General features: G+C 46.5%; 1 protein-coding gene across 1 annotated transcript in view; it reads right to left on the bottom strand.

Annotated features, from left to right (window-relative positions):
- The window catches only part of SRRM4 (serine/arginine repetitive matrix 4), a 181,449-nt gene that overhangs the window by 63,625 nt on the left and 97,205 nt on the right, over positions 1–20,619 (bottom strand). The gene's annotated exons all lie outside the window — the stretch shown is intronic.

Below are 20,619 nucleotides of genomic sequence, written 5' to 3'. Positions count from 1 at the left end.
ACTAAAAATAAAAGAATTAGCTGGTGTGGTGTTGCACATCTGTAATCCCAGCTACTCAGGAGGCTGAGGCAGGAGAATTGCTTGAACCCAGGAAGCAGAGGTTGCAGTGAGCTGAGATCATGCCACTGCACTCCACCCTGGGTGACAGAATGAGCCTCTGCCTATAACAATAGTAATAATAATAATAATAAGGAACAGCAAGCAAGGACTAGAGTGGCAAGAGGTGAGATCAGAGATCAGGTCATGGGAAGACCTTTGGGGCTCTCTGTAGCTGAGATGGGAGAAGAGTCTTTGGAACAGGAGTGATGGGGACTGGGTTACCTTTGAGAACGATCACTCTAGTGATTGAGGGACACAAGGCTGAAGGGAGAAAAGGGCAGAGATGGGGAAATGGTTGCAATAGTCCAAGCTCCAATCAGTGTAGTAGCAATGGAGTGGGGGATAAGATGTGGTCTGATTCTAAGAAATTTTGAAAGTAGTACTGACATGATTTACTGCTGGCTAAATGTGAGAAGTAAGAGAGTAAGACAGGAGAAGGAGTCAAGGATGACTCCAAGGTTTTGAGCCTGAGCAACTGGAAGGATGGCATCAACATTGAGGAGATGGAGAAGGTAGAGTAGGGAGCAAGCTTTTGGGAAGATCTATCCCCTTTTCTAGGATGTGGTATGCCTTTGCTCCCTTGCCAGCAACTCTTAATAATATGTTGTCATTTAATTGTCTTCTATCAAATTGGACTATGAGCTCCCTGCGAGCAAGACTGCGTCTTTCTGCCTCAGAGCCTGCTGCTTAGGGAATATCAGGCAATATTTTTTCAATGAATCAATAAAAGCAGTAAAAAATTGGCCAAAGAGAACATTGTTTCAAAAAGTTAGAAAGTGCTTTTGAGATGCGTTGGACTAATTTCCTGATGTTATAGTTGGTGGGAATGGAATCTTAGAAAGGGTCAGTAACTCAGCCAATGCCTCAGTCTACTCAGACTGCTCAATCCATGTCTTCTCTGTTCAACCTCATATTTCTTTTAGAAAAGATCAGTGAGCTTATTGATTTGTGTGTATTGTCCAGCAAAGCCCTGACACATAAGATATTTCACTTCCAAGGTGGCTCACTCATATGGCTGGCAAGCTGGTGCTGGCTGTTGGCAGAAGGCCTTAGTTCTTCACATGGGCCTCTCCATGTGGCTGCTTGAGTATCCTCACAACATGGCGGCTGGCTTCCCCGACAATAATCATTCCAAGAGAGCAAGGCAGAAGCTGCCCTTTGTAACCAATTCTTGCAAGTCACACATTATTACTATGTCAAGATGGAGACACATAAGAATATAATTCTGAACTCTTTGGGACATTGTAGAAAATAAATCGATACCACAAGCAATCCCATGATAGGCAAAAGCTGAGAGCTGTGAGGAATTTGGCATTGAATAAACACATGGTGAGTGTGCTGGCATTGGGTGGGAAGTCTCAGTGACTTGTCTAATGGAGAGAGTAGAGGCGTGAGTTATCTGAAGTACAGGGGAAGCTGGTGGATGCTACTGCCAGAGCCCTGGGGTGTAAGGCTTAGGGTGAGGACAGTGCCTCATCCATCATTGTCAGCAACAGGGGTCAGGAATCAGATATGGGGAAATCTTGAAGATGATTTGGTGAGGAAAGACACAATGGAGTTGCAGGAATTTATGTAACTTTATACCCTCTGATGTGGTAGATTTTTCTTTTTCTCCAATAGCACTGATTTCACCTTCCTGGTGTTGGGTATCCCACCTGGAATTTTGCAATAAAACCAACAGAAATAAAATGAATTCTGCCAGGCAGAGAGGAAATGCTGAGGGGAGGAAGAAGGAAACCGTCATGTAGCTTCCTGCTCAATGAACATTCATTGAATGAACAAATGAATAAATGGATGGGTGAACAAATGAATTGTGATTACCGATCTCATGTGGGAACCACAGATCGGATCCTAACTCTCCTTACAAATAAAGAAGCAGAGGTACAAATAAAGAGTCTGAGGTCACTCAACGCTGCAGTGGAATCAGGCTTCAGCCACAGCCCTCAGCCCTCCACAGCCCCACCTATCTCCCTTCCCTACCTCCAGCCTTGCATCTTTGCAGGTCCTTATGAAAAATTCTGTGTTCCATCTTTGCTGAGAAGTACTGGCAGTTGCCTCATTTTCCTTCTATATCGCATTTAAAAAATACTTAAAAGAAGCCGAAATCTTTGGGGACAGCTAAAACAGTGGAGTCAAGGGCCGGCACACTCCACTTCACAGACGGAGGGAGGGAGCCACGAGTGCCGAATTCCTCAAGGCCTCCCGGCGGCTCTGTTCCTGCTAATCAGAGACCTGGAGCTTAGATGCTGTCTCTGTAGTCATGGCAACCGGCAGATTCCAAGGCTCTGATAAGAGTCAGGGCTGAACTTTTCTGCAAAACTCCTCAAGAGGCCTGGCTCCCTAGCTGCTTCCCTGCTTCCCATCAAAGCTCTTGCTCACTGAGCCAATCAGCCAGCTGCTCCCAACAAAGTGCTCATTTGGCCCAGCATTGGGTGCAGATCCTCATGCCCCAAGCACTAGATTGAGTTAAACACTGTTTGGGGAATCAGAGACCAACAATGGTAGAGCGGGAAGAACCCCAGATCCAGCTCAGCCCTGTACAGAGTGGAGAAACGGAGGCCCAAGAGGCAAGGGGACTTGCCCAAGGCAAATAGTGACTCATATCACAGCTCTGGCTAGTAGAGTTGCCACCTTTTGACTCCCAGCCCAGCGTTCTCTCCACATCACTTGATCATCACAGCAGCTAGTATTTATCAAGCACCTCCTGCACACCAGACACTGAGCTAACTAAGCACTTCTCACTCATCTTCTCATTGAAGTTTTCAAAGAAACCCATGAGCCAGCATTACCATCCCTACTGTGAAGAACAAACTGAGACCCTGAGATATTAACTGGCAAGAACATCAGCAGCTGTCCTGCCTGTTTGTAATAATCAACTGAGAGGCCGGGCGTGGTGGCTCACGCCTGTAATCCCAGCACTTTGGGAGGCTGAGGTGGGCGGATTACAAGGTCAGGAAGATTGAGACCATCCTGGCTAACACAGTGAAACCCGGTCACTACTAAAAATACAAAAAAAAAAAAAAATTAGCTGGGCGTGGTGGCGGGCACCTGTACTCCCAGCTCCTCAGGAGGCTGAGGCAGGAGAATGACATGAACCTGGAAGGCAGAGCTTGCAGTGAGCTGAGATCACGCCACTGCACTCCAGCCTGGGCCACAGAGCAAGACTCCATAAAAAAAAAAAAAAAAAAAATCAACTGAGAACAAAAAGGAGAAGACTCTGGAAAACATTTTCTTTTTTTTTTTTTTTTTGAGACCGAGGCTCAATCTATCGCCCAGGCTGGAGTGCAGTGGCATGATCTCGGCTCACTGCAACATCCGCCTCCCGGGTTCAAGTGATTCTCCTGCTTCAGCTTCTTGAGTAGCTGGGATTACAGGCACCTGCCACCACGCTTGGCTAATTTCTGTATTTTTAGTAGAAAACATTTTGAAAATATAGGAAAGGATAAGTGGAGGTACAGGGGGAATCTTGGTAATTACGTTGTAAGATAGGACTGGTCTTATGTGTTTGGAGAGGCTCTGTATCTCAAGGTTTGGCCTGAATCTTATATTCCACAAACAGAAATGGCAGTTGGCCAGGAGGTTGCAGACATTGCTGACATTTATTGCCTCCATTCCACAAATAGCTCCTTCTGTGTATAGAGGACTTACTAATCCAGTGTCTCAATTGATTCCTATAACCCTCTGCACACCTCTGTGGGGTGTGCAGCAGCAGCATGGTGAACCTCCTTCCCTTGCATAGCTGAAGGCACTGAAACCTGGAGAGGCAAAAGTACTTGCTTCCTTCCAGAGATCATGGCCCAGGTACTTGTTCTACCCGTGCATCCAGGGCTGTGAAAGGTCCATCCTTTTTCCCACACTTGCCAGACACCCACACTCTGCCTGTTTTGATAGAGAATGTAGGCCTAGACTCTCATGCTTAAATGCTCTCCAGAAAGCCCAAGAGTTATCATGGGGCTGACCTAGCCCAGAGACAAGATGAAGTTGGCCAATTTGTGCCTTGGCTCCTGGGACCTCAGTCTGGGCTGTGTTAATAATGTCCTGGCCTGAGGTCTTGGCATTCCGAGTCGTTTTCAAGGTGAATCCAGTTCATTAAGCCTGGATGGGGGTAATCTTCAGGAGCTGTGACCCTTTGAGCTTTGCCATTGTGGCTGGAAAAAGCAATAGAGCTTAGAGGAAAACTGGGGATTGCACAGCACTGCTGTGGGAGACATCATTTGGATATAGGGGCAGTAATGTTCATTTTAGTAGAAATCGAATAAAAAATGAAAGGAAGTTTTATGAGGATGTCATTTCTCTCATTATTTCATTCATTACTCAACAGTTGTTTACTGAACACCTACTTAGTATCAGATTTCAAGGATCCAAAAGTAACCAAGACATTGTTTCTGCCCTGCAGGACTTCTCACCCTGGAAGGGGAGACAGATCCCTAAACTGGGAATTGCAATATGGTATATAAGAAGTTCTCTGATAGAGAGAGGCTTACGGGGGCAGTGGACCCACAGAGAGGGCACCTAACCCCTCCTGGGGAATGTGGGCAGGTGGTCATGGAATGTGTTTCTAGCAGATGAATAGAAATTGGTCAGGAAAGTGGAGCAAAAAGGAGGAAGAGCAAGTGCAAAGGTCCAGCACCAAGACAAAGCAGTGGACCTTTGTGTGACTGCAGGGGATGCAGTAAGTTAGAACAGACAGTGAAGGTGGAGGGTGGGAGGCAAGACTTGAGTCTAGGAAGGAAGAAAGGGGCTGGATTCTTCAGGGCCATGTAGACAGGTGCTTTTCAAGCCTTCATGTGCATGGGTCACCTGGGGATCTTGTCAGACTGCAGATGCTGATTCTTCAGTAGGTCTGGGGGAGGGCCTGAGTTTCTGCATTTCTAACCAATTCCCAGGTGAGGCTGTTGCTCCAGAAACTACACTCTGAGTAGCCATGTTGTAGATTCTACAAGGAGTTTGAACTTGATCCTGAGGGATGAGCAACATAGACAAGCACAGCTCCCCACCACTCCCTCTCCACAGGCAATGGATGAGAATGGCTTAGTCCAGTTGTCAGGGCTGAGAGCAAGTGTGTAAGAGTGTGGACATGTGTGAGTGTGTGTGCTTATGAGTGTGTGGCAAACACTCTTATATATCAATAATTGCTTGGTTCTCAAGTTCAGGTCAAAGGACAAAACAATCATGTGGAGAAAAATCAGCTCAGCATTTCTTGCCCAACTCAGCCAAGCAGGTCAGGCACCCAACCTGACCGGGTTTTGAACTCATCACAGAACACATCCATCCACTGCCCTCCAATCAACCCCACATCCACCCAGTCATTTCTCCCTCCACAGGCTGGCCTGTCCATTGCCTATTTGCTTCATGAGAGATAAAACTGCTGAGAAGTGGATTGGATTTGATTGTTGAGACTGCCTAAAATGCAGGCTGCCTCCAACTAGGGAAGGGACTGAATTCCAAAATGTCATAGTTTTCCACTTGAGCAGGGTGTTCAAAAGGTAATTAGGTGATGCTGAGAAAATGCATGGGACCTGGAGTCCTGCTGACCTGGATTCAAGTCCTGATTCTGCTAAGTTGTGTCACCATGGGCAAGAATATCATCTCTTCTTCCAGCCCAGGGTCCCCTGGGGATCAGCTGGAATTGCAGACACATTTAGGATTTCTCCGGGGAGGGCGAGTTGCTAATTAAGTTTTCTTGCCATGGGAGGGACAGGACAAGTGAGTCCCTTTTGGGGATCATCACAGCCACTATTAGAAGAAAGACTAAGCAAACAAGAGGGAACTGGGAAGTGGAAAGAAGCCCTAAGCTTAAGAGGAAACCCCCAACCCTGGAAAGGAGGAGCCTTGGTACAAGATCTAGGAGAGTGTAAACTGCTCCCAAGAGGTGCTTCCAAGGACCGTTCACTTATTCTTCATTCAACAAATATTTATTGAGCATCTATTATGTGCAGGCACTGGGAACAAGATAGAGAAAAAAAACCTTGCTTGGTGGAGCTCGCATTGTACTGCAATGGGTGGAGGTAGGAAGACAGCAGAAAATAAACATAATTAAGTGGTAAATATTAGAAGGTAATAAGTGCTAGGGGGGAGATGGAATACTACTGCAAGGGGCTTGCAATTTTAAACTGGGTAATCAGAGAAGCCCTCATTGAGAAGGTGAGATTTGAGCAAAGACTTGAAAGTGATGAGGGAGTGAGCCTTGAGCATGCCCAGGAGAACATAACAGGCAGAGTGGAGCCAGTGCAAAGGCCCTGAGGCAGGAACATATGGAATGCAGTGAAGAATTAGCAGTGTGGCTGGAGCTGAGGGAGCAAGGGGGAGATTAGTAGGAGGTAAAGTCAGAGAGGTAATGGGGGATCAGGTATAAGAATCTGGTGGGCTTTCACAGGGACTTGGCTCTTCTTTCCTCTCGGTGAGATGAGATGCCATTGGAGGCTTCATTGGATAGATATGTTCTGACTTAGGTTTTAAAGGATCCCTCTGGCATCTTGCTGAGCCTATATGGCCAGGGATCTGGAATAGATATGGGAGACCAGTGAAGAAATGACTACAATAATCCATATGAAGAAGACGGTGGCTGGGGTCAGTGTTTTTTCTGCAGTAGTGGTGAGAGGCGGCCAGATTATGGACTTTTATTGAAGGTAGAATCAACAGAGTTTTTGCATGGATTGGCTATGGAGTGTGAAAGAGAGGGGCCAAGGATGACTCCAAGGTTTTAGGTCTGAGCAACTGGGAGGATCTTGCTGCCAATCACTGAGCTGGAACAACTGCAGATGGGGAAGCATGTTTTGGAAGAGTCTTCTAAAGCTCAGTTTTTGAGATGCCAGTTAGATTTTGAGATGTCAACTAGACATCTATGTTGAGATGGCAAGTGGGCAAGTGGGTACATGAGCCTGGAGTTCAGAGAAGAGATCGGAGCTAGGGAAATGCATTTGAAAGATGATAGCATTTGGATAGTGTTTAAAGCCAGGAGACTGGATCTTCTGGGAGTAAGATGGAACGAACACCAGGCTAGCAACTAACTAGATTAAGGGTGAAAGTTGAGGAGGGAGGTAAGCTCCAGTGGCATTCTACCAGTGGGGTTTTAAATAAGAAGATGGCTCAATAGAAGTGCCCCAGCCTGGTGGACTGGTTCTTAAAATATAAAGTGACTGACAGCTCCAAGTTATTCATTTAGACACAGTGATTCATTTATTGTTTGTGCGTTTATTCATCCAGTCATTCCTCAGCTATTCATTCACTCATTCATCTGCTAAGCATCATTTTACTCCTGAGGAGGCTTGTTTCAAGATGATCCAAACATAAGCCTCTCCCTCAAGTGCACAGTCCAGAGGAAGGGATGCAGCAGGTACATTAGAAACTCTCATATAGGGGTATGGGGTGGAAGTGGCTGAGAAAGGAGACATCCTGACTGGGGAAAGGCATGTGTGCTCAGAGGATACAAGGCAAGCTGCACAGAGGGGACAGAGTTACTAACTAGGTAGAGTTGGGAGTGCATAGTGAGTAGACCCATCGGATAGACTCTGCCTGACCACTCACCAGCTGGGTGACCTTGGGCAAGTCCTTTCACCTCCCTGGTCAAACCGCAAATTGCAATCACTTTACAAGGTTGCTGCAAGAATGAAATGAGATGATGCATGTCCAGCACTTAGACAGTATCTGGCACATGGTGGTACTTTGAATATCAGCCACATTTTCCAGGAACAGACGACACTGGTCTCCAGCCTCACTTGCAAAGATTGCCTCTGGGGACCCACTCACTGTGACTCTGACTACCTTTCCTCAAACAGCCAAGGCAAGGGATTCTGGGAAGGAGAGGGATGGGAGGTTGAAGTGCTCTTGAGGGTCCCAGGAGATCCTCCTACACTGAGGCCTTGGCTTCCTACCACCAAGCTGAGTGGCTACTTCAGAGCGTAGAAATGCTGCTGGAACCTAGAAATGCTACAGAAACCCAATTCCTGCTGAGTTCAGGCTTCTCTCTCTACAGTCCAGGGATAAATTTGTCTCTCCCTCCACTGCAGGTCACTCACAGGATCCTGTCATCAGCTAGAACTGCAGACAGGGGGCTTCTGAGAGGATGGCTCAGTTAGGACTTTCTGCTCTGCAGACACACACACACTCGTGCCAGAGGCTGAGGCTTGGGAGAAAATTCCTAACAAGCAGACAGTAAGCCGCTGCTGAAATCTGCAGAGAGGACAGACCAGACAAGCCACAAATCTCCATGGCAGGCTGTGAGCTCCTGCGGTCTGGGCTCGTTAGTTTTAAAATAACACAGCAAGAAGTGAGATAAAGGGCTTCAGTGGGAGAAGCTGTCAGACACCTTGCTTCACACTTTTGGGGCCACCAGAGGGGTCTCCTTGTCTCTCCTCCTGGGTTACAGAAACTGAGATTGCCAGCTTGGTCAGTTGCATTGTTGCCAGATCAGAGTGAGAACTTGTCAGAGCTGGGCCAGCCCTTGGGGAGCATTGAGTCCAAGCCTGGAGAAACTGAGGTCCAGTAGGGGTGAGTGCTACACTCAAGGACACTTGGTGAGTTAGGGGCTAAGAAAGGACCATCAGCTCTGTTTGTCTGCAGCACAGTGGATGCTGTTGGTCAGATCCTAGATCTCTTTCCAGATAGGTGGGAATGTTGGCTGCAAATGTCTCAGGGATGCCCCTTCCAGAAGATTTTGCCCACCCCTGGTGGGATGTGGGGAGGAAGGCCCATAGCCAATGACTAGCTGACGTAGGAGTACAAAAGACCTGCCCCCTTGCCTCAAGGTCAGACCAATTCTATGGTGGAATCCACATTCCAGAGCTCCCCTTAGGATCAGGCTGAGGCTTGAGTCCAGTTGAAACTATATCTTTTCTTAGCTTTCTTCCCCTGTCCTATCCTGCTTCCTCACTGCCTTTCTCCTGTCTCAATAAGTCACATGCACCCAGACCTCTATCTCAGGCTTTCTTTCTTGTGAGTTCCATCTAAGACATAGACCCACACCATGTTTTCCTCTATCAAACTATTAATACTAAATGCAAAATGATGGTTAAGTATTTAACTATCACTTGCAGAAGACAGATGAAGTGACTCACCCAAGATCACTGCTTGAAAACAGCAGAATCAACATTTCAGCTCGAGTCTGCCTGATTCCTAAGCTTCCGGGGTCTCCTAGTTATTCGGCCCCTGCCCCTTGTCAACAGAGAAACCAGATTGTATTGACTGGAGTCAAATAGACCTGGGTTTGAATCTGCTTTGCTACTTCCTGGCTGTGTGACCCACAGGAAGTTCTTTAATATTATCGAGACTTAGTTTTCCCATCTGAGAATGGGAAATGTTATCAGAGATGTTAATATTACCTGCTTCATAAGGCAGTTATAAAATGCGTATTTCCCTGTTGCCTAATAAATGTTCAATATATGTTTGATGATGATGATGGTGATAGTGATGATGGTGATAATGTTACTGATGATCACAGTCATGGTGATAATGGTGAGGATGATGATGATAATATTGAGGATGATGGCAGGATGAATAGAGAGGGTGGTCTATACCAACTCCACCAATCAGCACAGAGTTCTCAGAAGACTCCAACTCTGCAGCTCCAGCACCAATCATCAGCAAACTCTCAAATCCACCCTTTCCATTCAACCTCCTTTAGGCTTATTCCGTAGGCTCCATCCTTTGTCATTATCATTCTTCTCTGACAAAGGATTCTCCATGGGAGAGAGGGAGCTCTGGAGAGAGGAGATGTCTGGCTTTATGCAAAAGTGGCCATTTCTCAATGCCAACCCAGGCATCCAGCTGTTCCCACCTGTAGGAAATGCCTCCTCCACAGTGATTCTCAATAAGGAGTTGATAGGAAATGTCTGTCCTTCCGTTGGGACTTTTATCTGCCTTTTAAAAGTCAAACCCATTACCTCAGGATTGTGGGTTTATTAGAGAGCTTTATCTTTATTAGGCAGTCAGCTTCATGATTATCTCCTACCAGTTGGGGGGTTCCCCGTGGCTCCAAAAGGACTTGGGGTGGTGCAGTGGGTTGTGGCAAAAACAGACTAGGTCATCTTGGCACAGCACCCTCCCGACCACATGGCAGAGGGTCTGTGCTAAGATGGGCTCTCATATGGGCTCTCTTTAAACTGCATGGCTTCTCTGTTGACGAGGGGCAGGGACTGAACAACCAGGAGACACCGGGGGCTTGGGAATCAGGCAGACTCGAGCTGAAAAGCTGATCCAGCCACTTTCAAGCTGTGATCCCGGGCGAGTCACTTCATCTCTCTTCTGCAAAACTGGGATAACGATAGTGTCCAGCTCTTGGAGATGATGCACGCAAAGTGCTTAACACCATTGCTTGTGCAGAGTAAGCACTTAATCAATGTTAGCTGTCACTGTAATTGTAATTATTCATTGTAAATAGCCTTTGGGACCTAGTCTTCCAACCTCTCTGGCTTTGTTCAAGCTGATCCCTCTGCCCAGAGTGACTTCTCTACCCTTGCCTGTCAGGAGAAGCCTTACTCATCCTCATATCTCAGCTTAACTATCCCAACCTCCTTTTGTGGCCCCCCACTTATTACCCACCCCCACGCCCCCCAACTGGAATCAATTCTTTACTGTACTATGTTCCAGCATCTCTTTGTGAATCCCTCTAAGACATCATTGGTGGCCTTGGGCAAAGTCCTTCAACTATTTAAGCCTCGGTTTTCTCATTTTAAAGATGAGGATGATAATACCTTATGTATTGCAGTAGCTATGGGAAATATACATTAAACTAAGCACAATGTTTTATTATTATAATTATCATTGCAATTATTATTGAAAGAGGCTCAGTAACTTCAATATAAGAAATAATTTCTGCTTGGTGAGGAGCCCTGTGGATTATTCTTTCCCAATCATCGTTGAGGGGGTGCATGACTTTTAATTTGCCTGGAATCCTTAGCGGAACCTGAAGTCAGGGGACTGGCCCCAGTGACCTCTGATGAAGCTGTCCAATTCCAGGACTTTTGTAAGTCAGATTCTTCTCTGGATGGAAGTCATCCCCATCATTTTATCTCCTTCTGAATATTGTGGGGCAGCACAGTAGGGCCCAGAACCTACCAATGTGGCCCATAATCGCCCAATTTAAGGATGAGAGCTATCATCTCCAAACACAGCAATTACGTTCAAAGGCTGAAGCATGGGTCTACCAACTTCCCCAACTCATTGTGTCAGAGTAAAGGGACCTCACATTTATTGAGGACCTAGTATGTACTAAGCACCTCATCAGACAATTAAAACCCATTATTTCATTTAAGTCCCATAGTAAACTCTTGAGGTGGGTATTGTAAGAGTCATTTTTAGATGAGAAAACAGGCTCAGAGAGGTGCAGTGGCTTGCCTGAGGACACGCAGTGAGCAAGTGAGGGAGCCCAGTGTTCTCAAGGAAAGGTGGCTGGGTGTGCCTGGTCTCCAGACTGAGCATGGGCCCCACTCCAGACAGACCTATGTCTACACAGTTTTTGGTGTAATTATGTCTCTTTCCACTGCGGATCATGTCTCTGCATCCCCCATGCTGACTGCTATTCCATCTTCTCCCTATTTCCTCTCCTACGCCCAGTTCCCTGGCTGCTGTCTGCACAGTCTATAGACTGAGACACTCAATCAATCAGCCAGCTTCCTCCGACAGCTAAAAAACACCCCATCGACCAATATTCCCTCCAGCGCCTTTCTGGGGACCATGAAACCTCACTAATTTGGAATTTGCAATGATTTCTGACACAGAACTTTCATTTCTCATTCCAATAAAAAAAGTCTGAATGAAATGTCATTACATGGACCTCTGGGAGCTTCTGAGCCAGGCCCTGGCAGGCAAAAGGCCCTGTTTCCACTCCTTTTTCCTCCTTGTTCCTTCTCCTGGCTTCTTTCACCTGCATCTATCTCTATGGTTGGATTTTATGACTGACAGCACCATTGTCAATGCTGTTATTACCACTAGTTACAGTGGATATTCGTGGAGCACCAGCTATGTGCTGGGTACTGTTCTAAGTGCTTTGCATATGTTTGATCTTGTCATTCTTATGACAATTATTAGAGGCTGGTACAATGATCAATCCTGTTTTACCAATGAAGAAACTGAGGTCATAGGAGATCCCATTAAAAGGTGGTAGAGAAGGAATTTGAACCCAGACGATCTGACTCCAGAGTCCATGGTTTTAACCCTTTCACCATAGTACACCTCTTGGGCTGGACACCATGGGAACCACGCGTAGATCCTCCAGCCCCAGCACTGCCTCCCACCTTGGGCATCTGAGAGCATCACATAATGGGGCAAGAAAGCTTTGTATCCTTCTACAGCTGTGAGATTGGTGTTTAGAGTCAGGGTTTGGAAATCTACCTCCAGACTTCAGTCACAATGGACACTGCTGAGTGAGATCCTTCAAAAGAAATCAGTGGCAAGGACTTTGAGAAGGATCTTTTCTAGGCTCAAAACTCTGGGGGTATTCGTTGCCCTTAGGGATCAACCATCTAGCCAAAGCTCTGGCTTCTTCCTACAGCTATTTTGATCTATGTGGCTGATACAGATAAGAAACGCACAACCAGAAAGCTATGCACCAGCCCACTCCCTCTTCCCCATGAAGGGGCCCTGCTGCATCCTTCTGCATAAGCCCAGAGTGCAATTGCCTCTGTGGATGTACACTATGGCGTCCTCCTTTTCAGGGAGCAAAACATCAACCACTCTGGTTGCTCTAGAGTATAGTTTGAGTAGAAGAGGCCATAACATTCAGAAAAATTCATGGCTATGGCTTGGTTCCACCGGTTACCTATTTGGCTGGTGGGGTGAAGACAGAGTCTTGTTTCCCTGTACAAATATTTCTCAGCCCATGGTGGTGGGACCTGTGGCTGAGACAAGGATTGGGAACAGGATGGAAGCAAAGCACTTTAGATGGATCAGACATCTCTCAGCCACAATGAAACTGCCTCTCTAGGAACTGCATATTCATAACCATATTTTTACTTGTGCCAAACTAAGAATATCCAAATAAATATATAGGGTGTATCCTTTTGTGTGTGTGTATGAGGGAGGTGGAGCCTGGACCCAGATGTTTCCAATATCCAGATGTGTCATACAGGCAGGTTAGTTATGCTGAGGGTGGCCCTGTAATCCATTGTTCAAACTGGGATGCTTTGGGGGAACAAAAAGGATGTTAACAATAAGTGCCTAGGTGTTTGGACCTCCTGGTCATCTCTTTTTCCTAAAGAGGCTCGAGTGTTCTTTCTACCTCTCCACATGAAAGTCCCACAGGCACCTCAAACTTAATGTGACCAAACGTCAACGTGTTACCTCCCTTACAAAGTGCCCTCTAGCTCTACCGGCTTCCTACTCATCCAAGCAGCAGCCTGGCCACCACCCTCCATCCTCTTTCTCTCACTTTCTTGCCCATTCTGACTCCAAAGCATCTCAGCCTCCATCTCCATTGCCACCTCCTGGTCCAAGCCACCACCGTCTCTCACCCAGGCAACAGCAGCAGCCTCCAGTGCAGCTTTTAGCTTTCACCCTGACCCTGGCCAGCCTGATGTCCATGCAGGAGACAAAGCTGTTTTTCCAAAATGCAGATTGGATCATGTTATTCTCTTGTGCAGAGCCCCCAAAAGCAGGTCCAAACTTCTCAACATGGCTCTCATGCGTCTTCAATTTCTGGCCCCACCTACTTCTCTAGGTTTGTCATTCTCAGCTGCTTCTCACTCACCATACTCAAACCATCTGAAGGCCTTGCAGTACTCTGAAAAGCCCCAGCATCTTGGCTGTCTTTGTTCTTTCTGCTAGATGCAGCAGAACATGAAACTCAAGGGCATGGCCTGGAGCCAGACTGCTGGGTTCAAACCCCAGTGCTGCCACTCTGTGACCTTGAGCAATTGACTACCTTTCTGGGCTTCAGGTCATCGTATGTAAGATGAGGGTAATAATAGCACCTACCTCACAGGGTTATTGCAAGGATTAATGGTGAAAATATGTAAAGCTGTTGGAATAGTGCCTGAAATAGTAAGTGCTCTGCGTTTGCTAATTAAAATATGGCATTGGCCAGGCTCAGTGGCTCACGCCTGTAATCCCAGCACTTTGGGAGGCCAAGGCAGGTGGATCACCTGAGGTCTGGAGTTCGAGACCAGCCTGGCCAACATGGTGAAACCTCATCTCTACTAAAAATACAAAAATTAGCCCGGCGAGGTGGTGGGCAGCTGTAATCCCAGCTACTTGGGAGGCTGAGACAGGAGAGTCGCTTGAACCCAGGAGGCAAAGGTTGCAGTGAGCCAAGATCGCACCACTGCATTCCAGCCTGGGCAACAAAGAGCAAACCTCTGTCTCAAATAAATAAATAAATAAATATTTTTAAAAACTGGCATCATTCACCTTGCCTCCTTCAACTTGATCATCTCCTGCCCATTTTTCAGATTTCAATTCAGATGTCACCTCTTTCAGGAAGCCTCCCCTGACTATTCGGCCTGTTGTGTCCCTTCTTTGTGTGCACAATCCCCCTCCATTGCAATTCTCTATTTTCCCCCACCGGACTATGAGAATTTTGAGGCATAGCCTGAGACTTCTGCTCCATTTTATCCTCAGCACCTAAGAAAATGATGGGCCCTCCATCCGTCTTCAGTAAACATTGGTTGAATGAGAGAACCAACTAGAGAAATAGCCCAATCAAGCCAGCAAGGGAGAGGTTAACTAAGGGGGCAGGCAGCAGATGGCAGTGTATCTCACTATCAATGTAGCTACAGATAGTCCACTGGAGGCAATTCCTGAATCTCAGTACACTGGGATCTGTAATACATATTTCTTCAAGATAGGCAGGTACTGAAGGGCAGATGGGTTTCCCCAGAGGATGCTGCACACAGAAATAGTGCATGACTCTAGTCCTCATACCCTGCTGTGGTGTCCAGTTGTTTGCCTGCCTTCCCCTCTCACGTTCCAGAAGAGGTAGCTCCTCAGTTCCAGGGTGCAGAGGACAATAGAATCCCGCTGTTTGGTGTTCAGTTCTCTTCCCCTGCTCTCTTCCCTCTCCTCTCCTCCAATATTCACCTTCTACAGCAGTCAGACTGTCTGATCTCAGAGGGCTGGGTTCAAATTCCAGCTGTGCCACAGACTTGCTATGTGATCTCAGGCAAATGAATTTCCCTCTCTTTGCCTCAGTTCCTGCACCTGTAAAATGGGAAGTGTAATAGCGCTTGCTGTGTAGGGCCGTAGTGAGGATTCAATGAGGTGATGCACTTTGTAATGTGCATGGCTTATGGCAATAGCTCAGTGATGCTTTGCAGGACATAAAAAATAATAACCCCAAATTCTACATCTTGTCTGTGCTGTTCTGCCCACTTCAAATGCCTTCTCCCTATGTCTCTGCATGGCCAAGTCCTATTGATTGGATCTTCTCTGTGTATTTAGATGCCCAGCTGCTGTTATCTCCTCTAGCACAAATCCAAGCTCACTGTAGGCACCTAGCAATGTTCTGGGCAGCTGCACTGTCAGCTCAGCTCTGAGCACAATAGTTCTGAGTCCATTTTCCAAAGCACCAGCTGACCAGCAGATGTCCCTGGCCATCTTGGGAATGGGACCATTCCCTCATATGCCGCATTAGACATAAGAATTCTGGGGCAAGTAATTTATTTGTGACATGATCCTAGGATGCTCTGGTAAGGACATTGGGAAGGGAAACAGGGAAGAAAGCCAGTTACCGCTGCAGGTGGCTGGAGCTTAATATCTCTGGGGAATCCTGGGAACCCGTGCAGGCTATAGACCTCAGAATTGTTCCACCTAAGCACCAGGGAGCTGGGATATTTATCCACCAGCTCCCATCAGTCATTGGTTGAAGGCTGCTCCAAAGAGACATTAATTCCTGCCTTGTGTATGGCAGAAATCAGGGAAGGCTTCCTGGAAGAAGTGATGCCTATATTAAAATCTGAAAAATGGACAGGAGGTGATCAAGCTGAATGAGGCAAAATGAAAATGCTCCATGACCAGAGTACACTCAGGTAAGGAATCGCAGGTCCCATGAGTTAGAAGTCAAGCTGGTGTGCTCAGAAATGGTGGGTGGTTGGGGGGAATGGGCAGGTCAGTGACAACACTGGCTACTTTGGCTGTGCCTAGGAACTGAGTAGGGTCTGAAGGGCTGCAGCACATGGCTGTGCTCCAGAAAAAAGATCAACTGCCCAACTGCCCTGGAGCTTTCACAAGGGGGTCCTGAATTCAAGGAAACACCAGACTTCACTCCCCTTATCAAATCCTCCTCTCCTTCCCCACTTTCCTTTCTATGTTCTTTCTCTCCTTCCTCAGATCTTTCTTGAGCTTCTGCTCTGCTAAGCAGTCTTAGGGCATAAAGATCAGGCAGAATGCTAAAGTCCCCAAGTCCAAACTCTTCTCCATATAAGGCTCAGAGAAGGGACCTGACCTGCTCTGGGTCATATAGCCAGTGAGTGGCAAAGCAGCAAGCAGACCCCTGCTTTTCTGACATCTTGTGCTTCAGGCTACACTGGAGGGCTCTTCTGGAAACTCTGTCACTGCTCACTCTGCCAGAACTGCTTCCCCTGGCTGGAGGCCCAGGGTGGGGCTGGCTCCAGGATGAGGAGGTCAAACGGGGCTGCTGGGTGCAGCACTGGCAGCAAGTGAAGCCTTCATCTCATCACAGCACCCGCGGGGCTGAATCACCAGCTAGGCTGGCTTGGCTCAGCATTCAAATGCATCCTTATGCACTGCAATAGTCTGAGGAAGAAAATAGGATTTTGCCTTTTGTTGCAATTTAAAAGAAGGGGGGGAAATCATGAGCACATTCTCCTCGCTAGAGAGCAGCCCATTTGAGAAGATCAGTCAAAGGTTTTCTGCCAAAGCCCCTACAGGTCCACATTTTCCCAAATTACACTGGCTGAAAGGAAGACGGGAGATGCTAAGAAAGAAATGATGAGGCCAGCGTGGTGGAGGCGGGGATGGGGGGTGGCTTTACATCTAATGGAAGAGGAGGAGGGACAGAGGCTGGACAGGGTGTGGGACTTCTCTTTGTGGAGGGTCTTGGCTCTTGTTCAAAGGAGCGGCTGAGCCCTTTAGAGGCCCCTGCTGGGAGTTCAGCCCACTCTCTGTAACTCCTGCTGAATAATGAGGCTGATCCTGGGACCCACAAGTCTGAGCCAGGAATGCTACAAACTCGAGAAACAATCTCTCCCTGCAGAACAACCCAGTGGCTGTCAGCTACTGTGTGGCATGCTGATCCGTCATGATCAACTGTAAGCTCTGTCATGGCTTTGCTACTAATGATTATTAAAGACTAAAATTTGAGAATGGTTTCCAATTAAAGTAAAGGTATACATTCATGAATCTTCATCATCTCCGTTAATGGCAGCTCCTGTTAGCTGTTCTGGTGGTAACCTTGGCGTTGTCCTTGACTTCTCTCTTTCAGACCCCAGTTCTGACCTATCAGCAAATCTAGATACTAACTTCAAAGTACATTCGGAATCCAATCACTTCTCTCCTGTACATGGCTAGCGCCCTGGTCCAGGCCCTCATCATCTTGCACCTGCATTATTGCAAAGGCCTCCTAATGGGTCTCCCTGCTTCTTGCCTTCCTGCATCCTGTTCCCCAGAAGGCGGCTGGCGGGATCCTACTCAAATTAAGCCATATCATGGTGCTGCTCCAGTCAAAGCCCTCTGATCACTTCCCTAAAGGCAAAGTAACTGCAAGGTCTACACAGTCTGGCCCCTGTTACCACTCTGACCTCACTTCCTGCTCCTTTCCCCTTGTTCTCTCCACTCTGGTCCCACAGTTCTCTTTGCTATTCCCTGATGCACCAGTTACACTCCTGCCTCAGGAGTTTTGCACGGGCTGTTCTCACTGCCTAGAACACTCTTTCTCCAAATAGCTACAACTTCCTTACTTTCTTCAAGTCTTTGCTCAAATATGACCTTTTTAGTGATACGTCTTCCCTGACAACCCTATACAAACGTGATTTAAAATGGTACTCCCTCCCCAATGTATGTTTCTCTCCTCCTGCTTTATTTCTGTCTATAGTATTTATTACCCTGTAATATAATATGATCATTTACATATTTATGCTGTTTATTGGACGAGCCCCTTACTCCCACTAGAATCTAAGTTTCATTAGGGTAGGGGTTTTTGGTCTGTTTCATTCATAGCTATTTCTCGGATCTTTGAATAGTGCCTGGTATACAGTAAAGGCTCAATTAATATTTGTTAAATGAACAAGCAAATGGATTCCAAATTCCTTCTATGATAAAGCTCCTCACCCTCAGTTGTGTTCTGTTATGCTTTCTTAAACAGGAAAGAAAGGTGCGGATTGGGGCTTGTGTGCTCAGAATGTTAACATCATGTGACCTTGGGTTTATGCATGGGGCTATGTTATGTATGTAAATATCACCTGTTATACGTCTGGACTCTTGAAAAAAAAAAGATTGAGGACTAACGAATGAGTAGATTTAGGGCACTTCACAGCCTTCGTTGCTGTGTGGCTTTGAAGCTGTTGCCTGCTCTCTCTCTCAGAGATAGCTGAGAAATAATGCAATGGTAATTGCTCCCAGAATGACTTTGGTTCAGGTCCTGGCTCTGCCACCCCTAGCTGAGTGATTTTGACTAAGGAACTTAACTTCAGAAACTTCTGTTTTTCCCACGTGCAACGTGGGAAGAAGGAGCCACATGGTGGGAGAGATGACACACATGAGTGTGAGCTTTGGAATTAACATCAGGACTTGAGTCGAGCCACTTACTATCTGTGAGTTTCTCTTTCATAACCTTAAATGTTTATAACCTAAGACCATTGTTGTGAGGATTAAATGAGTTATCACATAGACAATGGTGTGGAAATAATAACGGGTAATACCTTAGTACTTATATTCTAGTCATTGTTCTAAGTGCAATATATATATGTTAATTATATAATTATACATAATTTAGTGCTCACCACAATGCTATGAGGACAATATTTTTCCTCCTATTTTAAAGAAGAGGAAACTGAGGCACAGTGTGGTTAAGGAATTCACCTGAGGTCACACAGCAAAGCCAGGTTTCAAAGATGTAAAACCAACCCTTCCTCCTTCCTCCCTGAGTAGAACCACCAAGGTCCCAGAGATCCCGACACCTGTCATGCCAGCTAAAAAAGGTTAGGGGTTAAGACAGGATGACACCCCACGTTTTCCAGGTATGGATGTACATCTTTAAGAATCAGAGTTCTCCTGAGCATTTGAGTGGAGAGGGGCACGGGTAGCTGAATTCGGGTTGATTAAATCAAGGAGAAAATCAATTAAATTTAAATAAAGAAAAAGATTGGAAATCAGGCACAATGCCTTCTTAATTACAATGTCCAATCACTGGCTGAAAAAAAGTAACTTCAGAATATTTCATTTCGTATACGGCCTTGTGTATCTGAAATGAGAGGCTTCTAATGAAATGCACGTTACCTCACTCGACTAGTAATTGACTAGGCGATCCCAACAGTTTCATGGGTGGAAAGGATCGGGCATAATAGCCAGCACTTTTTAAGGATGTGACAATATAGGATGCTTTGGGGGTTTACAGAGGGGTAGCTGACCCCCAAGGTCCTCTTTCCTTTGCAGTACAACTCACAACTCTCCCGACAGAGTGTGCGACCACAGGGCAAGGCTAAGTGTGCAATGCGGCAGGTGAACATGATTAAATGGCTTTTCTCTGCAGTTTAGAGTCATTGCAAACACACGAGGCTGGGGAAGATCACCAGCAATCAGAGACCAAATGCCTCAAAGAAATTGCTCTGACAAGTATCCCTGCTATTCAGATCTTGGACTGTAGCCTTCTAATTGGTCTCTCTGTCTCCCATCTCTCTCCTGCCAATCTTTCTTGTCCACTGCAGCTAGGACCGTCTTTATAAAGCATACCTCACTGAGTCACTTTCATGATTAAAATCCTTTGGATTCCTCTTGAGATTAGAAGAGTTTAGACTCCCGACTGTGGCTCAGGAGGCCAGACAGGATCCAGTCTCAGCCCATCATTTCTGAAGTCCTCGTTTCCTCCTTCTGTATTCTTGGTTCCAAGAATACCAACCCGATGGTGCCACCCCAAATCTTTCTTGCTGTCATGATTTCATGTCTTCACATATGAAGTTCCCTCCACCTGCAACACCTTTCTCTCCCATCCCTAATTCACTCACACCTGCATCACATCCTCCTGGACCACCCCCTCACCTGGCTGGGTGTGCAGGCCCTCTCCTATGCTTTTGGTATGTTTTGTCCACAGAATCTAACACAGCATCCAGCCCAGAGTGCGTCCTTAAAGATGTGCTTTGGTTTTCACCTTTTTATTTTTTATTTTTTTGATACAAGTCTCGCTCTGTTGCCCTGGCTGGAGCACAGTGGTGTGGTCATAACTTAATGCAGTCTTAAACTCCTGGGCTTGAGTGATCCTCCTGCCTCAGCCTCCTGAGTAGCTGGGACTACAGGCACATGCCACTACACTTGGCTAAATTTTGAATTTTAAATTTTTTTTGTAGAGACGGGGTCACACTACATTGCCCAGACTTGCCTCAAACTTCTGGGCTCAAGCAATCCTCCTGCCTTGGC

Source organism: Gorilla gorilla, chromosome 10, assembly GCF_029281585.2.
Source record: "Gorilla gorilla gorilla isolate KB3781 chromosome 10, NHGRI_mGorGor1-v2.1_pri, whole genome shotgun sequence".
Classification (NCBI taxonomy): domain Eukaryota; kingdom Metazoa; phylum Chordata; class Mammalia; order Primates; family Hominidae; genus Gorilla; species Gorilla gorilla.
This window is presented reverse-complemented; position numbering and strand designations above follow the sequence as displayed.